The sequence below is a fragment of the Triturus cristatus genome, chromosome 1_1, assembly GCF_964204655.1.
Source record: "Triturus cristatus chromosome 1_1, aTriCri1.1, whole genome shotgun sequence".
Lineage (NCBI taxonomy): Eukaryota > Metazoa > Chordata > Amphibia > Caudata > Salamandridae > Triturus > Triturus cristatus.
The window spans coordinates 495,119,170-495,139,428 of NC_140579.1; positions in this window are offsets into that span (position 1 = coordinate 495,119,170).

The window sequence follows — 20,259 nt, forward strand, 5'->3', positions numbered from 1 at the left end:
ATGCTTCCTTCTCTCCTTCAATGCTCTTGTCTTGCATGCTCACGCTCTCCTTCCCTCCTCTTGTTTTACATGCTCCTCACTCTCCTTCCCTCCTCTTGTCTCTCATGCTCCCCGCTCTCCTTCAATGGTCTTGTCTTGCATGCTCCCTGCTCTCCTTCAATGCTCTTGTCTTTTATGCTCCCCGCTCTCCTTCCCTCCTCTTGTCTTACATGCTCCCCGCTCTCCTTCCGTCCTCTTGTCTTGCATGCTCCCCGCTCTCCTTCAATGCTCTTGTCTTGCATGCTCCGCGCTCTCCTTCCCTCCTCTTGTCTTACATGCTCCGGCTCTCCTTCCCTCCTCTTTTCTTACATGCTCCCCACTCTCCTTCCGTCCTCTTGTCGTGCATGCTCCCCGCTCTCCTTCAATGCTCTTGTCTTGCATGTTCCCCGTTCTTCTTCAAGACTTTTGTCTTGCATGCTCCCCACTCTCCTTCCCTCCTCTTGTCTTACATGCTCCCTGCTGTCCTTCCCTCCTCTTGTCTTATATGCGCCCCACTCTCCTTTTTTCTTACATGCTTCCTTCTCTCCTTCAATGCTCTTGTCTTGCATCTTCCCGCTCTCCTTCCCTCATCTTATCTTGCATGCTCCTCGCTCTCCTTGCCTCCTCTTGTCTTGCATGCTCTGCGCTCTTCTTCCCTCCTCTTGTCTTAAATGCTCCTCACTCTCCTTCCCTCCTCTTGTCTTACATGCTCTCCGCTCTACTTCCCTGCTCTTATCTTGCATGCTCCCCACTCTCAGTCAATGCTCTTGTCTTGCATGCTCCCCACTCTCCTTCAATGCTCTTGTCTTGCACGCTGCCTACTCTCCTTCCCTCCTCTTGTCTTGCATGCTCCCCGCTCTCCTTCCCTCTTCTTATCTTGCATGCTCCCTGCTCTCCTTCAATGCTCTTATCTTGCATGCTCCCCACTCTCCTTCAATGCTCTTGTCTTACATGCTGCCTGCTCTCCTTGTCTCCTCTTGTCTTGCATGCTCCGTGCTCTCCTTTCCTCCTCTTGTCTTGTATGCTCCCCGCTCTCCTTCCCTCCTCTTGTCTTACATGCTCCCCGCTCGTCTTCCCTACTCTTGTCTTACATGGTCCCCGCTCTCCTTCAATGCTCTTGTCTAACATGCTCCCCGCTCTCTTTCAATGCTCTTACCTTGCATTCTCCCCGCTCTTCTTCAATGCTCTTGTCTTGCATGCGCCCCCTCTCCTCCAAAGCTCTTGACTTGCATGCTCCCCACTCTCCTTCAATGCTTTTGTCTTGCATACGCCCCGCTCTCCTTCAAAGCTCTTTTCTTGCATGCTCCCGCTCTCCTTCCCTCCTCTTGTCTTGCATGCTCCTCGCTCTACTTCCCTCCTCTTGTCTCTCATGCTCCCCGCTCTCCTTCAATGGTCTTTTCTTACATGCTCCCTGCTCTCCTTCAATGCTCTTGTCTTTTATGCTCCCCACTCTCCTTCCCTCCTCTTGTCTTACATGCTCCCTGCTGTCCTTCCCTCCTCTTGTCTTATATGCGCCCCACTCTCCTTTTTTCTTACATGCTTCCTTCTCTCCTTCAATGCTCTTGTCTTGCATCTTCCCGCTCTCCTTCCCTCATCTTATCTTGCATGCTCCTCGCTCTCCTTGCCTCCTCTTGTCTTGCATGCTCTGCGCTCTTCTTCCCTCCTCTTGTCTTAAATGCTCCTCACTCTCCTTCCCTCCTCTTGTCTTACATTCTCTCCGCTCTACTTCCCTGCTCTTATCTTGCATGCTCCCCACTCTCAGTCAATGCTCTTGTCTTGCATGCTCCCCACTCTCCTTCAATGCTCTTGTCTTGCACGCTGCCTACTCTCCTTCCCTCCTCTTGTCTTGCATGCTCCCCGCTCTCCTTCCCTCTTCTTCTCTTGCATGCTCCCTGCTCTCCTTCAATGCTCTTATCTTGCATGCTCCCCACTCTCCTTCAATGCTCTTGTCTTACATGCTGCCTGCTCTCCTTGTCTCCTCTTGTCTTGCATGCTCCGTGCTCTCCTTTCCTCCTCTTGTCTTGTATGCTCCCCGCTCTCCTTCCCTCCTCTTGTCTTACATGCTCCCCGCTCGTCTTCCCTACTCTTGTCTTACATGGTCCCCGCTCTCCTTCAATGCTCTTGTCTAACATGCTCCCCGCTCTCTTTCAATGCTCTTACCTTGCATTCTCCCCGCTCTTCTTCAATGCTCTTGTCTTGCATGCGCCCCCTCTCCTCCAAAGCTCTTGACTTGCATGCTCCCCACTCTCCTTCAATGCTTTTGTCTTGCATACGCCCCGCTCTCCTTCAAAGCTCTTTTCTTGCATGCTCCCGCTCTCCTTCCTTCCTCTTGTCTTGCATGCTCCTCGCTCTACTTCCCTCCTCTTGTCTCTCATGCTCCCCGCTCTCCTTCAATGGTCTTTTCTTACATGCTCCCTGCTCTCCTTCAATGCTCTTGTCTTTTATGCTCCCCACTCTCCTTCCCTCCTCTTGTCTTACATGCTCCCCGCTCTCCTTCAATGCTCTTGTCTTGCATGCTCCCCGCTCTCCTTCCCTCCTCTTGTCTTGCATGCTCCCCGCTCTCCTTCAATGCTCTTGTCTTGCATGCTCCCCGCTCACCTTCCTTCCTCTTGTCTTGCATGCTTCCGCTCTCCGTCCCTCCTCTTGTGTTGCATGCTCCCCGCTCTCCTTCCCTCCTCTTGTCTCTCATGCTTCATGCTCTCCTTCAATAGTCTTGTCTTGCATGCTCCCCGCTCTCCTTCCATAGTATTGTCTTGCATGTTCCCCGTTCTCCTTCAAGGCTTTTGTCTTGCATGCTCCCGCTCTCCTTCAATAGTCTTGTCTTACATGCTCCCCGCTCTCCTTCCCTCCTCTTGTCTTACATGCTCCTCGCTGTCCTTCCCTCCTCTTGTCTTATATGCTCCCCGCTCTCCTTGCCTCCTCTTTTCATACATGCTTCCTTCTCTCCTTCAATGCTCTTGTCTTACATACTTCCCGCTCTCCTTCCCTCCTCTTGTCTTGCATGCTACTCGCTCTAATTAACTTCCTCTTGTCTTGCATGCTCCCCGCTCTCCTTCCCTCCTCTTGTCTTGTGTGCTCCCCGCTCACCTTCAATGTTCTTGTCTTGCATGCTCCCCGCCTTCCTTTAATGCTCTTGTCTTGCATGCTCCCCGCTCTCCTTAAATCCTCTTGTCTTGCATGCTCCCGCTCTCCTTCCCTCCTCTTGTCTTGCATGCTGCTCGCTCTCCTTCCCTCCTCTTGTCTCTCATGCTCCCCGCTCTCCTTCAATGGTCTTGTCTTGCATGCTCCCTGCTGTCCTTCAATGCTCTTGTCTTTTATGCTCCCCGCTCTCCTTCCCTCCTCTTGTGTTGCATGCTGCCCGCTCTCCTTCAATGCTCTTGTCTTACATGCTCCCCGTTCTCCTTCCCTCCTCTTCTCTTGCATGCATTCCGTTCTCCTTCAAGGCTTTTGTCTTGCATGCTCCATGTTCTCCTTCCCTCCTCTTGTCTTACATGCTCCCCACTCTCCTTCCGTCCTCTTGTCTTGCATGCTCCCCGCTCTCCTTCAATGCTCTTGTCTTGCATGTTCCCCGTTCTCCTTCCGTCCTCTTGTCTTGCATGCTCCCCGCTCTCCTTCAATGCTTTTGTCTTGCATGCTCCCCGCTCTCCTTCCCTCCTCTTGTCTTGTATGCTCCCGCTCTCCGTCCCTCCTCTTATGTTGCATGCTCCCCGCTCTCCTTCCCACCTCTTGTCTTGCATGCTCCCCGCTCTCCTTCAATAGTCTTGTCTTGCATGCTCCCCGCTCTCCTTCAATAGTCTTGTCTTGCACGTTCCCCGTTCTCCTTCAAGGCTTTTGTCTTGCATGCTCCCCGCTGTCCTTCCCTCCTCTTGTCTTATATGCTCCCCGCTGTCCTTCCCTTCTCTTGTCTTATATGCTCCCCGTTCTCCTTGCCTCCTCTTTTCATACATGCTTCCTTCTCTCCTTCAATGCTCTTGTCTTGCATGCTCCCGCTCTCCTTCCCTCCTCTTGTTTTGCATGCTCCTCGCTCTCCTTCCCTCCTCTTGTCTCTCATGCTCCCCGCTCTCCTTCAATGGTCTTGTCTTGCATGCTCCCTGCTCTCCTTCAATGCTCTTGTCTTTTATGCTCCCCGCTCTCCTTCCCTCCTCTTGTCTTACATGCTCCCCGCTCTCCTTCCGTCATCTTGTCTTGCATGCTCCCCGCTCTCTTTCAATGCTCTTGTCTTGCATGCTCCGCGCTCTCCTTCCCTCCTCTTGTCTTGCATGCTCCGGCTCTCCTTCCCTCCTCTTTTCTTACATGCTCCCCACTCTCCTTCCGTCCTCTTGTCTTGCATGCTTCCCGCTCTCCTTCAATGCTCTTGTCTTGCATGTTCCCCGTTCTCCTTCAAGGCTTTTGTCTTGCATGCTCCCCGCTCTCCTTCCCTCCTCTTGTCTTACATGCTCCCCGCTGTCCTTCCCTCCTCTTGTCTTATATGCTCCCCGCTCTCCTTCCCTCCTCTTGTATTACATGCTCCCCGCTCTCCTTCCGTCCTCTTGTCTCGCATGCTCCCCGCTCTCCTTCAATGCTTTTGTCTTGCATGCTCCCCGCTCTCCTTCCCTCCTCTTGTCATGTATGCTCCCGCTCTCCGTCCCTCCTCTTATGTTGCATGCTCCCCGCTCTCCTTCCCTCCTCTTGTCTCTCATGCTCCCCGCTCTCCTTCAATAGTCTTGTCTTGCATGCTCCCCGCTCTCCTTCAATAGTCTTGCATGTTCCCCGTTCTCCTTCAAGGCTTTTGTCTTGCATGCTCCCCGCTGTCCTTCCCTCCTCTTGTCTTATATGCTCCCCGCTGTCCTTCCCTTTCTTGTCTTATATGCTCCCCATTCTCCTTGCCTCCTCTTTTCATACATGCTTCCTTCTCTCCTTCAATGCTCTTGTCTTGCATGCTCACGCTCTCCTTCCCTCCTCTTGTTTTGCATGCTCCTCACTCTCCTTCCCTCCTCTTGTCTCTCATGCTCCCCGCTCTCCTTCAATGGTCTTGTCTTGCATGCTCCCTGCTCTCCTTCAATGCTCTTGTCTTTTATGCTCCCAGCTCTCCTTCCCTCCTCTTGTCTTACATGCTCCCCGGTCTCCTTCCGTCCTCTTGTCTTGCATGCTCCCCGCTCTCCTTCAATGCTCTTGTCTTGCATGCTCCGCGCTCTCCTTCCCTCCTCTTGTCTTACATGCTCCGGCTCTCCTTCCCTCCTCTTTTCTTACATGCTCCCCACTCTCCTTCCGTCCTCTTGTCTTGCATGCTCCCCGCTCTCCTTCAATGCTCTTGTCTTGCATGTTCCCCGTTCTTCTTCAAGACTTTTGTCTTGCATGCTCCCCACTCTCCTTCCCTCCTCTTGTCTTACATGCTCCCTGCTGTCCTTCCCTCCTCTTGTCTTATATGCGCCCCACTCTCCTTTTTTCTTACATGCTTCCTTCTCTCCTTCAATGCTCTTGTCTTGCATCTTCCCGCTCTCCTTCCCTCATCTTATCTTGCATGCTCCTCGCTCTCCTTCCCTCCTCTTGTCTCTCATACTCCCCGCTCTCCTTCAATGGTCTTGTCTTGCATGCTCCCTGCCATCCTTTAATGTTCTTCTCTTTTATGCTCCCCGCTTTCCTTCCCTCCTCTTGTCTTACATGCTCCCCGCTCTCCTTCCGTCCTCTTGTCGTGCATGCTCCCCGCTCTCCTTCAATGCTCTTGTCTTGCATGCTCCCCGCTGTCCTTCCCTCCTCTTGTCTTGCAAGCTCCCGCTCTCCTTCCCTCCTCTTGTGTTGCATGCTCCCCGCTCTCCTTCCGTCCTCTTGTCTCTCATGCTCCCCGCTCTCCTTCAATAGTCTTGTCTTGCATGCTCCCCGCTCTCCTTCAATAGTCTTGTCTTTCATGTTCCCCGTTCTCCTTCAAGGCTTTTGTCTTGCATGCTCCCCGCTCTCCTTCCCTCCTCTTGTCTTACCTGCTCCCCGCTGTCCTTCCCTCCTCTTGTCTTATATGCTCCCCGCTCTCCTTGCCGCCTCTTTTCTTACATGCTTCCTTCTCTCCTGCAATGCTCTTGTCTGGCATGCTCCCGCTCTCCTTCCCTCCTCTTGTCTTGCATGCTCCTCGCTCTCCTTCCCTCCTCTTGTCCCTCATGTTCCCCGCTCTCCTTCAGTGGTCTTGTCTTGCATGGTCCCTGCTCTCCTTCCCTCCTCTTGTCTTGCATGCTCCTCGCTCTCCTTCCCTCCTCTTGTCTCTCATGCTCCCCGGTCTCCTTCCGTCCTCTTGCCTTGCATGCTCCCCGCTCTCCTTCAATGCTCTTGTCTTGCATGCTCCCCGCTCTCCTTCCCTCTTCTTGTTTGGCATGCTCCCGCTCTCCTACAATGGTCATGTCTTGCATGCTCCCCGCTCCCCTTCCCTCTTCTTGTCTTGCATGCTCCCCGCTCTCCTTCAATGCTCTTGTCTTGCATGCTCCCCGCTCCCCTTCCCTCCTCTTGTCTTACATGCTCCCCGCTCTCCTACAATGGTCGTGTCTTGCATGCTCCCCGATCTCCTTCCCTCCTCTTGCCTCTCATGCTCCATGCTCTCCTTCAATAGTCTTGTCTTGCATGCTCCCCGCTCTCCTTCAATAGTATTGTCTTGCATGTTCCCCGTTCTCCTTCAAGGCTTTTGTCTTGCATGCTCCCGCTCTCCTTCAATAGTCTTGTCTTGCATGCTCCCCGCTCTCCTTCCCTCCTCTTGTCTTACATGCTCCTCGCTGTCCTTCCCTCCTCTTGTCTTATATGCTCCCCGCTCTCCTGGCCTCCTCTTTTCATACATGCTTCCTTCTCTCCATCAATGCTCTTGTCTTACATACTCCCCGCTCTCCTTCCCTCCTCTTGTCTTGCATGCTACTCGCTCTAATTTCCTTCCTCTTGTCTTGCATGCTCCCCGCTCTCCTTCCCTCCTCTTGTCTTGTGTGCTCCCCGCTCACCTTCAATGTTCTTGTCTTGCATGCTCCCCGCTCTCCTTTAATGCTCTTGTCTAGCATGCTCCCCGCTCTCCTTAAATCCTCTTGTCTTGCATGCTCCGCGCTCTCCTTCCCGAGTCTTGTCTTGCATGCTCCCGCTCTCCTTCCCTCCTCTTGTCTTGCATGCTCCTCGCTCTCCTTCCCACCTCTTGTCTCTCATGCTCCCCGCTCTCCTTCAATGGTCTTGTCTTGCATGCTCCCTGCTGTCCTTCAATGCTCTTGTCTTTTATGCTCCCCGCTCTCCTTCCCTCCTCTTGTGTTGCATGCTGCCCGCTCTCCTTCAATGCTCTTGTCTTACATGCTCCCTGTTCTCCTTCCCTCCTCTTCTCTTGCATGCTACCCGTTCTCCTTCAAGGCTTTTGTCTTGCATGCTCCATGTTCTCCTTCCCTCCTCTTGTCTTACATGCTCCCCACTCTCCTTCCGTCCTCTTGTCTTGCATGCTCACCGCTCTCCTTCAATGCTCTTGTCTTGCATGTTCCCCATTCTCCTTCAAGGCTTTTGTCTTGCATAATCCCCGCTCTCCTTCCCTCCTCTTGTCTTACATGCTCCCCGCTCTCCTTCCGTCCTCTTGTTTTGCATGCTCCTCGCTCTCCTTCCCTCCTCTTGTCTCTCATGCTCCCCGCTCTGCTTCAATGGTCTTGTCTTGCATGCTCCCTGCTCTCCTTCAATGCTCTTGTCTTTTATGCTCCCCGCTCTCCTTCCCTCCTCTTGTCTTACATGCTCCCCGGTCTCCTTCCGTCCTCTTGTCTTGCATGCTCCCCGCTCTCCTTCAATGCTCTTGTCTTGCATGCTCCGCGCTCTCCTTCCCTCCTCTTGTCTTACGTGCTCCGGCTCTCCTTCCCTCCTCTTTTCTAACATGCTCCCCACTCTCCTTCCGTCCTCTTGTCTTGCATGCTCCGTGCTCTCCTTTCCTCCTCTTGTCTTGTATGCTCCCCGCTCTCCTTCCCTCCTCTTGTCTTACATGCTCCCCGCTCGTCTTCCCTACTCTTGTCTTACATGGTCCCCGGTCTCCTTCAATGCTCTTGTCTAACATGCTCCCCGCTCTCTTTCAATGCTCTTACCTTGCATTCTCCCCGCTCTTCTTCAATGCTTTTGTCTTGCATATGCCCCGCTCTCCTTCAAAGCTCTTTTCTTGCATGCTCCCGCTCTCCTTCCTTCCTCTTGTCTTGCATGCTCCTCGCTCTACTTCCCTCCTCTTGTCTCTCATGCTCCCCGCTCTCCTTCAATGGTCTTTTCTTACATGCTCCCTGCTCTCCTTCAATGCTCTTGTCTTGCATGCTCCCCGCTCTCCTTCAATGCTCTTGTCTTGCATGCTCCCCGCTCACCTTCCTTCCTCTTGTCTTGCATGCTTCCGCTCTCCGTCCCTCCTCTTGTGTTGCATGCTCCCCGCTCTCCTTCCCTCCTCTTGTCTCTCATGCTCCATGCTCTCCTTCAATAGTCTTGTCTTGCATGCTCCCCGCTCTCCTTCCATAGTATTGTCTTGCATGTTCCCCGTTCTCCTTCAAGGCTTTTGTCTTGCATGCTCCCGCTCTCCTTCAATAGTCTTGTCTTGCATGCTCCCCGCTCTCCTTCCCTCCTCTTGTCTTACATGCTCCTCGCTGTCCTTCCCTCCTCTTGTCTTATATGCTCCCCGCTCTCCTTGCCTCCTCTTTTCATACATGCTTCCTTCTCTCCTTCAATGCTCTTGTCTTACATACTTCCCGCTCTCCTTCCCTCCTCTTGTCTTGCATGCTACTCGCTCTAATTAACTTCCTCTTGTCTTGCATGCTCCCCGCTCTCCTTCCCTCCTCTTGTCTTGTGTGCTCCCCGCTCACCTTCAATGTTCTTGTCTTGCATGCTCCCCGCCTTCCTTTAATGCTCTTGTCTTGCATGCTCCCCGCTCTCCTTAAATCCTCTTGTCTTGCATGCTCCCGCTCTCCTTCCCTCCTCTTGTCTTGCATGCTGCTCGCTCTCCTTCCCTCCTCTTGTCTCTCATGCTCCCCGCTCTCCTTCAATGGTCTTGTCTTGCATGCTCCCTGCTGTCCTTCAATGCTCTTGTCTTTTATGCTCCCCGCTCTCCTTCCCTCCTCTTGTGTTGCATGCTGCCCGCTCTCCTTCAATGCTCTTGTCTTACATGCTCCCCGTTCTCCTTCCCTCCTCTTCTCTTGCATGCATCCCGTTCTCCTTCAAGGCTTTTGTCTTGCATGCTCCATGTTCTCCTTCCCTCCTCTTGTCTTACATGCTCCCCACTCTCCTTCCGTCCTCTTGTCTTGCATGCTCCCCGCTCTCCTTCAATGCTCTTGTCTTGCATGTTCCCCGTTCTCCTTCCGTCCTCTTGTCTTGCATGCTCCCCACTCTCCTTCAATGCTTTTGTCTTGCATGCTCCCCGCTCTCCTTCCCTCCTCTTGTCTTGTATGCTCCCGCTCTCCGTCCCTCCTCTTATGTTGCATGCTCCCCGCTCTCCTTCCCACCTCTTGTCTCTCATGCTCCCCGCTCTCCTTCAATAGTCTTGTCTTGCATGCTCCCCGCTCTCCTTCAATAGTCTTGTCTTGCATGTTCCCCGTTCTCCTTCAAGGCTTTTGTCTTGCATGCTCCCCGCTGTCCTTCCCTCTTCTTGTCTTATATGCTCCCCGCTGTCCTTCCCTTCTCTTGTCTTATATGCTCCCCGTTCTCCTTGCCTCCTCTTTTCATACATGCTTCCTTCTCTCCTTCAATGCTCTTGTCTTGCATGCTCCCGCTCTCCTTCCCTCCTCTTGTTTTGCATGCTCCTCGCTCTCCTTCCCTCCTCTTGTCTCTCATGCTCCCCGCTCTCCTTCAATGGTCTTGTCTTGCATGCTCCCTGCTCTCCTTCAATGCTCTTGTCTTTTATGCTCCCAGCTCTCCTTCCCTCCTCTTGTCTTACATGCTCCCCGCTCTCCTTCCGTCCTCTTGTCTTGCATGCTCCCCGCTCTCTTTCAATGCTCTTGTCTTGCATGCTCCGCGCTCTCCTTCCCTCCTCTTGTCTTGCATGCTCCGGCTCTCCTTCCCTCCTCTTTTCTTACATGCTCCCCACTCTCCTTCCGTCCTCTTGTCTTGCATGCTTCCCGCTCTCCTTCAATGCTCTTGTCTTGCATGTTCCCCGTTCTCCTTCAAGGCTTTTGTCTTGCATGCTCCCCGCTCTCCTTCCCTCCTCTTGTCTTACATGTTCCCCGCTGTCCTTCCCTCCTCTTGTCTTATATGCTCCCCGCTCTCCTTCCCTCCTCTTGTATTACATGGTCCCCGCTCTCCTTCCGTCCTCTTGTCTCGCATGCTCCCCGCTCTCCTTCAATGCTTTTGTCTTGCATGCTCCCCGCTCTCCTTCCCTCCTCTTGTCTTGTATGCTCCCGCTCTCCGTCCCTCCTCTTATGTTGCATGCTCCCCGCTCTCCTTCCCTCCTCTTGTCTCTCATGCTCCCCGCTCTCCTTCAATAGTCTTGTCTTGCATGCTCCCCGCTCTCCTTCAATAGTCTTGTCTTGCATGTTCCCCGTTCTCCTTCAAGGCTTTTGTCTTGCATGCTCCCCGCTGTCCTTCCCTCCTCTTGTCTTATATGCTCCCCGCTGTCCTTCCCTTTCTTGTCTTATATGCTCCCCGTTCTCCTTCCCTCCTCTTTTCATACATGCTTCCTTCTCTCCTTCAATGCTCTTGTCTTGCATGCTCACGCTCTCCTTCCCTCCTCTTGTTTTGCATGCTCCTCACTCTCCTTCCCTCCTCTTGTCTCTTATGCTCCCCGCTCTCCTTCAATGGTCTTGTCTTGCATGCTCCCTGCTCTCCTTCAATGCTCTTGTCTTTTATGCTCCCCGCTCTCCTTCCCTCCTCTTGTCTTACATGCTCCCCGCTCTCCTTCCATCCTCTTGTCTTGCATGCTCCCCGCTCTCCTTCAATGCTCTTGTCTTGCATGCTCCGAGCTCTCCTTCCCTCCTCTTGTCTTACATGCTCCGGCTCTCCTTCCCTCCTCTTTTCTTACATGCTCCCCACTCTCCTTCCGTCCTCTTGTCTTGCATGCTCCCCGCTCTCCTTCAATGCTCTTGTCTTGCATGTTCCCCGTTCTTCTTCAAGACTTTTGTCTTGCATGCTCCCCGCTCTCCTTCCCTCCTCTTGTCTTACATGCTCCCTGCTGTCCTTCCCTCCTCTTGTCTTATATGCGCCCCACTCTCCTTTTTTCTTACATGCTTCCTTCTCTCCTTCAATGCTCTTGTCTTGCATCTTCCCGCTCTCCTTCCCTCATCTTATCTTGCATGCTCCTCGCTCTCCTTCCCTCCTCTTGTCTCTCATACTCCCCGCTCTCCTTCAATGGTCTTGTCTTGCATGCTCCCTGCCATCCTTCAATGTTCTTCTCTTTTATGCTCCCCGCTTTCCTTACCTCCTCTTGTCTTACATGCTCCCCGCTCTCCTTCCTTCCTCTTGTCGTGCATGCTCCCCGCTCTCCTTCAATGCTCTTGTCTTGCATGCTCCCCGCTGTCCTTCCCTCCTCTTGTCTTGCATGCTCCCGCTCTCCTTCCCTCCTCTTGTGTTGCATGCTCCCCGCTCTCCTTCCGTCCTCTTGTCTCTCATGCTCCCCGCTCTCCTTCAATAGTCTTGTCTTGCATGCTCCCCGCTCTCCTTCAATAGTCTTGTCTTTCATGTTCCCCGTTCTCCTTCAAGGCTTTTGTCTTGCATGCTCCCCGTTCTCCTTCCCTCCTCTTGTCTTACCTGCTCCCCGCTGTCCTTCCCTCCTCTTGTCTTATATGCTCCCCGCTCTCCTTGCCTCCTCTTTTCTTACATGCTTCCTTCTCTCCTGCAATGCTCTTGTCTGGCATGCTCCCGCTCTCCTTCCCTCCTCTTGTCTTGCATGCTCCTCGCTCTCCTTCCCTCCTCTTGTCTCTCATGCTCCCCGCTCTCCTTCAGTGGTCTTGTCTTGCATGGTCCCTGCTCTCCTTCCCTCCTCTTGTCTTGCATGCTCCTCGCTCTCCTTCCCTCCTCTTGTCTCTCATGCTCCCCGGTCTCCTTCCGTCCTCTTGTCTTGCATGCTCCCCGCTCTCCTTCAATGCTTTTGTCTTGCATGCTCCCCGCTCTCCTTCCCTCTTCTTGCTTGGCATGCTCCCGCTCTCCTACAATGGTCATGTCTTGCATGCTCCCCGCTCCCCTTCCCTCTTCTTGTCTTGCATGCTCCCCGCTCTCCTTCAATGCTCTTGTCTTGCATGCTCCCCGCTCCCCTTCCCTCCTCTTGTTTTACATGCTCCCCGCTCTCCTACAATGGTCATGTCTTGCATGCTCCCCGATCTCCTTCCCTCCTCTTGTCTCTCATGCTCCATGCTCTCCTTCAATAGTCTTGTCTTGCATGCTCCCCGCTCTCCTTCCATAGTATTGTCTTGCATGTTCCCCGTTCTCCTTCAAGGCTTTTGTCTTGCATGCTCCCGCTCTCCTTCAATAGTCTTGTCTTGCATGCTCCCCGCTCTCCTTCCCTCCTCTTGTCTTACATGCTCCTCGCTGTCCTTCCCTCCTCTTGTCTTATATGCTCCCCGCTCTCCTTGCCTCCTCTTTTCATACATGCTTCCTTCTCTCCATCAATGCTCTTGTCTTACATACTCCCCGCTCTCCTTCCCTCCTCTTGTCTTGCATGCTACTCGCTCTAATTTCCTTCCTCTTGTCTTGCATGCTCCCCGCTCTCCTTCCCTCCTCTTGTCTTGTGTGCTCCCCGCTCACCTTTAATGTTCTTGTCTTGCATGCTCCCCGCTCTCCTTTAATGCTCTTGTCTAGCATGCTCCCCGCTCTCCTTAAATCCTCTTGTCTTGCATGCTCCGCGCTCTCCTTCCCGAGTCTTGTCTTGCATGCTCCCGCTCTCCTTCCCTCCTCTTGTCTTGCATGCTCCTCGCTCTCCTTCCCTCCTCTTGTCTCTCATGCTCCCCGCTCTCCTTCAATGGTCTTGTCTTGCATGCTCCCTGCTGTCCTTCAATGCTCTTGTCTTTTATGCTCCCCGCTCTCCTTCCCTCCTCTTGTGTTGCATGCTGCCCGCTCTCCTTCAATGCTCTTGTCTTACATGCTCCCCGTTCTCCTTCCCTCCTCTTCTCTTGCATGCTACCCGTTCTCCTTCAAGGCTTTTGTCTTGCATGCTCCATGTTCTCCTTCCCTCCTCTTGTCTTACATGCTCCCCACTCTCCTTCCGTCCTCTTGTCTTGCATGCTCCCCGCTCTCCTTCAATGCTCTTGTCTTGCATGTTCCCCGTTCTCCTTCAAGGCTTTTGTCTTGCATGCTCCCCGCTCTCCTTCCCTCCTCTTGTCTTACATGCTCCCCGCTCTCCTTTCGTCCTCTTGTTTTGCATGCTCCCCGCTCTCCTTCCCTCCTCTTGTCTCTCATGCTCCCCGCTCTCCTTCAATGGTCTTGTCTTGCATGCTCCCTGCTCTCCTTCAATGCTCTAGTCTTTTATGCTCCCCGCTCTCCTTCCGTCCTCTTGTCTTACATGCTCCCCGCTCTCCTTCAATGCTCTTGTCTTGCATGCTCCCGCTCTCCTTCCCTCCTCTTGTTTTGCATGCTCCTCGCTCTTCTTCCCTCCTCTTGTCTCTCATGCTCCCCGCTCTCCTTCAATGGTCTTGTCTTGCATGCTCCCTGCTCTCCTTCAATGCTCTTGTCTTTTATGCTCCCCGCTCTCCTTCCCTCCTCTTGTCTTACATGCTCCCCTCTCTCCTTCCGTCCTCTTGTCTTGCATGCTCCCCGCTCTCCTTCAATGCTCTTGTCTTGCATGCTCCGCGCTCTCCTTCCCTCCTCTTCTCTTGCATGCTCCGGCTCTCCTTCTCTCCTCTTTTCTTACATGCTCCCCACTCTCCTTCCGTCCTCTTGTCTTGCATGCTCCCCGCTCTCCTTCAATGCTCTTGTCTTGCATGTTCCCCGTTCTCCTTCAAGGCTTTTGTCTTGCATGCTCCCCGCTCTCCTTCCCTCCTCTTGTCTTACATGCTCCCCGCTGTCCTTCCCTCCTCTTCTCTTATATGCTCCCAGCTCTCCTTCCCTCCTCTTGTATTACATGCTCCCCGCTCTCCTTCCGTCCTCTTGTCTTGCATGCTCCCCGCTCTCCTTCAATGCTTTTGTCTTGCATGCTCCCCGCTCTCCTTCCCTCCTCTTGTCTTGTATGCTCCCGCTCTCCGTCCCTCCTCTTATGTTGCATGCTCCCCGCTCTCCTTCCCTCCTCTTGTCTCTCATGCTCCCCGCTCTCCTTCAATAGTCTTGTCTTGCATGCTCCCCGCTCTCCTTCAATAGTCTTGTCTTGCATGTTCCCCGTTCTCCTTCAAGGCTTTTGTCTTGCATGCTCCCCGCTGTCCTTCCCTCCTCTTGTCTTATATGCTCCCCGCTGTCCTTCCCTTCTCTTGTCTTATATGCTCCCCGTTCTCCTTGCCTCCTCTTTTCATACATGCTTCCTTCTCTCCTTCAATGCTCTTGTCTTGCATGCTCCCGCTCTCCTTCCCTCCTCTTGTTTTGCATGCTCCTCGCTCTCCTTCCCTCCTCTTGTTTTACATGCTCCTCGCTCTCATTCCCTGCTCTTGTCTCTCATGCTCCCCGCTCTCCTTCAATGGTCTTGTCTTGCATGCTCCCTGCTCTCCTTCAATGCTCTTGTCTTTTATGCTCCCCGCTCTCCTTCCGTCCTCTTGTCTTGCATGCTCCCCGCTCTCCTTCAATGCTCTTGTCTTGCATGCTCCGCGCTCTCCTTCCCTCCTCTTGTCTTACATGCTCCGGCTCTCCTTCCCTCCTCTTTTCTTCCATGCTCCCCACTCTCCTTCCGTCCTCTTGTCTTGCATGCTCCCCGCTCTCCTTCAATGCTCTTGTCTTGCATGTTCCCCGTTCTTCTTCAAGACTTTTGTCTTGCATGCTCCCCGCTCTCCTTCCCTCCTCTTGTCTTACATGCTCCCTGATGTCCTTCCCTCCTCTTGTCTTATATGCTCCCCACTCTCCTTTTTTCTTACATGCTTCCTTCTCTCCTTCAATGCTCTTGTCTTGCATCTTCCCGCTCTCCTTCCTTCATCTTATCTTGCATGCTCCTCGCTCTCCTTCCCGCCTCTTGTCTCTCATACTCCCCGCTCTCCTTCAATGGTCTTGTCTTGCATGCTCCCTGCCCTCCTTCAATGATCTTCTCTTTTATGCTCCCCGCTCTCCTTCCCTCCTCTTGTCTTACATGCTCCCCGCTCTCCTTCCGTCCTCGTGTCATGCATGCTCCCCGCTCTCCTTCAATGCTCTTGTCTTGCATGCTCCCCGCTGTCCTTCCCTCCTCTTGTCTTGCATGCTCCCGCTCTCCTTCCCTCCTCTTGTGTTGCATGCTCCCCGCTCTCCTCCAGACCTCTTGTCTCTCATGCTCCCCGCTCTCCTTCAATAGTCTTGTCTTTCATGTTCCCTGTTCTCCTTCAAGGCTTTTGTCTTGCATGCTCCCAGCTCTCCTTCCCTCCCCTTGTCTTACATGCTCCCCGCTGTCCTTCCCTCCTCTTGTCTTATATGCTCCCCGCTCTCCTTGCCTCCTCTTTTCTTACATGCTTCCTTCTCTCCTGCAATGCTCTTGTCTTGCATGCTCCCGCTCTCCTTCCCTCCTCTTGTCTTGCATGCTCCTCGCTCTCCTTCCCTCCTCTTGTTTCTCATGCTCCCCGCTCTCCTTCAGTGGTCTTGTTTTGCATGCTCCCTGCTCTCCTTCCCTCCTCTTGTCTTGCATGCTCCCCGCTGTCCTTCCCTCCTCTTGTCTTATATGCTCCCCGCTGTCCTTCCCTTCTCTTGTCTTATATGCTCCCCGTTCTCCTTGCCTCCTCTTTTCATACATGCTTCCTTCTCTCCTTCAATGCTCTTGTCTTGCATGCTCCCGCTCTCCTTCCCTCCTCTTGTTTTGCATGCTCCTCGCTCTCCTTCACTCCTCTTGTCTCTCATGCTCCCCGCTCTCCTTCAATGGTCTTGTCTTGCATGCTCCCTGCTCTCCTTCAATGCTCTTGTCTTTTATGCTCCCCGCTCTCCTTCCCTCCTCTTGTCTTACATGCTCTCCGCTCTCCTTCCGTCCTCTTGTCTTGCATGCTCCCCGCTCTCCTTCAATGCTCTTGTCTTGCATGCTCCGCGCTCTCCTTCCCTCCTCTTGTCTTGCATGCTCCGGCTCTCCTTCCCTCCTCTTTTCTTACATGCTCCCCACTCTCCTTCCGTCCTCTTGTCTTGCATGCTTCCCGCTCTCCTTCAATGCTCTTGTCTTGCATGTTCCCCGTTCTCCTTCAAGGCTTTTGTCTTGCATGCTCCCCGCTCTCCTTCCCTCCTATTGTCTTACATGCTCCCCGCTGTCCTTCCCTCCTCTTGTCTTATATGCTCCCCGCTCTCCTTCCCTCCTCTTGCATTACATGCTTCCCGCTCTCCTTCCGTCCTCTTGTCTCGCATGCTCCCCGCTCTCCTTCAATGCTTTTGTCTTGCATGCTCCCCGCTCTCCTTCCCTCCTCTTGTCTTGTATGCTCCCGCTCTCCATCCCTCCTCTTATGTTGCATGCTCCCCGCTCTCCTTCCCTCCTCTTGTCTCTCATGCTCCCCGCTCTCCTTCAATAGTCTTGTCTTGCATGCTCCCCGCTCTCCTTCAATAGTCTTGTCTTGCATGTTCCCCGTTCTCCTTCAAGGCTTTTGTCTTGCATGCTCCCCGCTGTCCTTCCCTCCTCTTGTCTTATATGCTCCCCGCTGTCCTTCCCTTTCTTGTCTTATATGCTCCCCGTTCTCCTTGCCTCCTCTTTTCATACATGCTTCCTTCTCTCCTTCAATGCTCTTGTCTTGCATGCTCACGCTCTCCTTCCCTCCTCTTGTTTTACATGCTCCTCACTCTCCTTCCCTCCTCTTGTCTCTCATGCTCCCCGCTCTCCTTCAATGGTCTTGTCTTGCATGCTCCCTGCTCTCCTTCAATGCTCTTGTCTTTTATGCTCCCCGCTCTCCTTCCCTCCTCTTGTCTTACATGCTCCCCGCTCTCCTTCCGTCCTCTTGTCTTGCATGCTCCCCGCTCTCCTTCAATGCTCTTGTCTTGCATGCTCCGCGCTCTCCTTCCCTCCTCTTGTCTTACATGCTCCGGCTCTCCTTCCCTCCTCTTTTCTTACATGCTCCCCACTCTCCTTCCGTCCTCTTGTCTTGCATGCTCCCCGCTCTCCTTCAATGCTCTTGTCTTGCATGTTCCCCGTTCTTCTTCAAGACTTTTGTCTTGCATGCTCCCCACTCTCCTTCCCTCCTCTTGTCTTACATGCTCCCTGCTGTCCTTCCCTCCTCTTGTCTTATATGCGCCCCACTCTCCTTTTTTCTTACATGCTTCCTTCTCTCCTTCAATGCTCTTGTCTTGCATCTTCCCGCTCTCCTTCCCTCATCTTATCTTGCATGCTCCTCGCTCTCCTTGCCTCCTCTTGTCTTGCATGCTCTGCGCTCTTCTTCCCTCCTCTTGTCTTAAATGCTCCTCACTCTCCTTCCCTCCTCTTGTCTTACATGCTCTCCGCTCTACTTCCCTGCTCTTATCTTGCATGCTCCCCACTCTCAGTCAATGCTCTTGTCTTGCATGCTCCCCACTCTCCTTCAATGCTCTTGTCTTGCACGCTGCCTACTCTCCTTCCCTCCTCTTGTCTTGCATGCTCCCCGCTCTCCTTCCCTCTTCTTATCTTGCATGCTCCCTGCTCTCCTTCAATGCTCTTATCTTGCATGCTCCCCACTCTCCTTCAATGCTCTTGTCTTACATGCTGCCTGCTCTCCTTGTCTCCTCTTGTCTTGCATGCTCCGTGCTCTCCTTTCCTCCTCTTGTCTTGTATGCTCCCCGCTCTCCTTCCCTCCTCTTGTCTTACATGCTCCCCGCTCGTCTTCCCTACTCTTGTCTTACATGGTCCCCGCTCTCCTTCAATGCTCTTGTCTAACATGCTCCCCGCTCTCTTTCAATGCTCTTACCTTGCATTCTCCCCGCTCTTCTTCAATGCTCTTGTCTTGCATGCGCCCCCTCTCCTCCAAAGCTCTTGACTTGCATGCTCCCCACTTTCCTTCAATGCTTTTGTCTTGCATACGCCCCGCTCTCCTTCAAAGCTCTTTTCTTGCATGCTCCCGCTCTCCTTCCTTCCTCTTGTCTTGCATGCTCCTCGCTCTACTTCCCTCCTCTTGTCTCTCATGCTCCCCGCTCTCCTTCAATGGTCTTTTCTTACATGCTCCCTGCTCTCCTTCAATGCTCTTGTCTTTTATGCTCCCCACTCTCCTTCCCTCCTCTTGTCTTACATGCTCCCCGCTCTCCTTCAATGCTCTTGTCTTGCATGCTCCCCGCTCTCCTTCCCTCCTCTTGTCTTGCATGCTCCCCGCTCTCCTTCAATGCTCTTGTCTTGCATGCTCCCCGCTCACCTTCCTTCCTCTTGTCTTGCATGCTTCCGCTCTCCGTCCCTCCTCTTGTGTTGCATGCTCCCCGCTCTCCTTCCCTCCTCTTGTCTCTCATGCTCCATGCTCTCCTTCAATAGTCTTGTCTTGCATGCTCCCCGCTCTCCTTCCATAGTATTGTCTTGCATGTTCCCCGTTCTCCTTCAAGGCTTTTGTCTTGCATGCTCCCGCTCTCCTTCAATAGTCTTGTCTTGCATGCTCCCCGCTCTCCTTCCCTCCTCTTGTCTTACATGCTCCTCGCTGTCCTTCCCTCCTCTTGTCTTATATGCTCCCCGCTCTCCTTGCCTCCTCTTTTCATACATGCTTCCTTCTCTCCTTCAATGCTCTTGTCTTACATACTTCCCGCTCTCCTTCCCTCCTCTTGTCTTGCATGCTACTCGCTCTAATTAACTTCCTCTTGTCTTGCATGCTCCCCGCTCTCCTTCCCTCCTCTTGTCTTGTGTGCTCCCCGCTCACCTTCAATGTTCTTGTCTTGCATGCTCCCCGCCTTCCTTTAATGCTCTTGTCTTGCATGCTCCCCGCTCTCCTTAAATCCTCTTGTCTTGCATGCTCCCGCTCTCCTTCCCTCCTCTTGTCTTGCATGCTGCTCGCTCTCCTTCCCTCCTCTTGTCTCTCATGCTCCCCGCTCTCCTTCAATGGTCTCGTCTTGCATGCTCCCTGCTGTCCTTCAATGCTCTTGTCTTTTATGCTCCCCGCTCTCCTTCCCTCCTCTTGTGTTGCATGCTGCCCGCTCTCCTTCAATGCTCTTGTCTTACATGCTCCCCGTTCTCCTTCCCTCCTCTTCTCTTGCATGCATCCCGTTCTCCTTCAAGGCTTTTGTCTTGCATGCTCCATGTTCTCCTTCCCTCCTCTTGTATTACATGCTCCCCACTCTCCTTCTGTCCTCTTGTCTTGCATGCTCCCCGCTCTCCTTCAATGCTCTTGTCTTGCATGTTCCCCGTTCTCCTTCCGTCCTCTTGTCTTGCATGCTCCCCGCTCTCCTTCAATGCTTTTGTCTTGCAAGCTCCCCGCTCTCCTTCCCTCCTCTTCTCTTGTATGCTCAAGCTCTCCGTCCCTCCTCTTATGTTGCATGCTCCCCGCTCTCCTTCCCACCTCTTGTCTCTCATGCTCCCCGCTCTCCTTCAATAGTCTTGTCTTGCATGCTCCCCGCTCTCCTTCAATAGTCTTGTCTTGCATGTTCCCCGTTCTCCTTCAAGGCTTTTGTCTTGCATGCTCCCCGCTGTCCTTCCCTCCTCTTGTCTTATATGCTCCCCGCTGTCCTTCCCTTCTCTTGTCTTATATGCTCCCCGTTCTCCTTGCCTCCTCTTTTCATACATGCTTCCTTCTCTCCTTCAATGCTCTTGTCTTGCATGCTCCCGCTCTCCTTCCCTCCTCTTGTTTTGCATGCTCCTCGCTCTCCTTCCCTCCTCTTGTCTCTCATGCTCCCCGCTCTCCTTCAATGGTCTTGTCTTGCATGCTCCCTGCTCTCCTTCAATGCTCTTGTCTTTTATGCTCCCCGCTCTCCTTCCCTCCTCTTGTCTTACATGCTCCCCGCTCTCCTTCCGTCCTCTTGTCTTGCATGCTCCCCGCTCTCTTTCAATGCTCTTGTCTTGCATGCTCCGCGCTCTCCTTCCCTCCTCTTGTCTTGCATGCTCCGGCTCTCCTTCCCTCCTCTTTTCTTACATGCTCCCCACTCTCCTTCCGTCCTCTTGTCTTGCATGCTTCCCGCTCTCCTTCAATGCTCTTGTCTTCCATGTTCCCCGTTCTCCTTCAAGGCTTTTGTCTTGCATGCTCCCCGCTCTCCTTCCCTCCTCTTGTCTTACATGCTCCCCGCTGTCCTTCCCTCCTCTTGTCTTATATGCTCCCCGCTCTCCTTCCCTCCTCTTGTATTACATGCTCCCCGCTCTCCTTCCGTCCTCTTGTCTCGCAT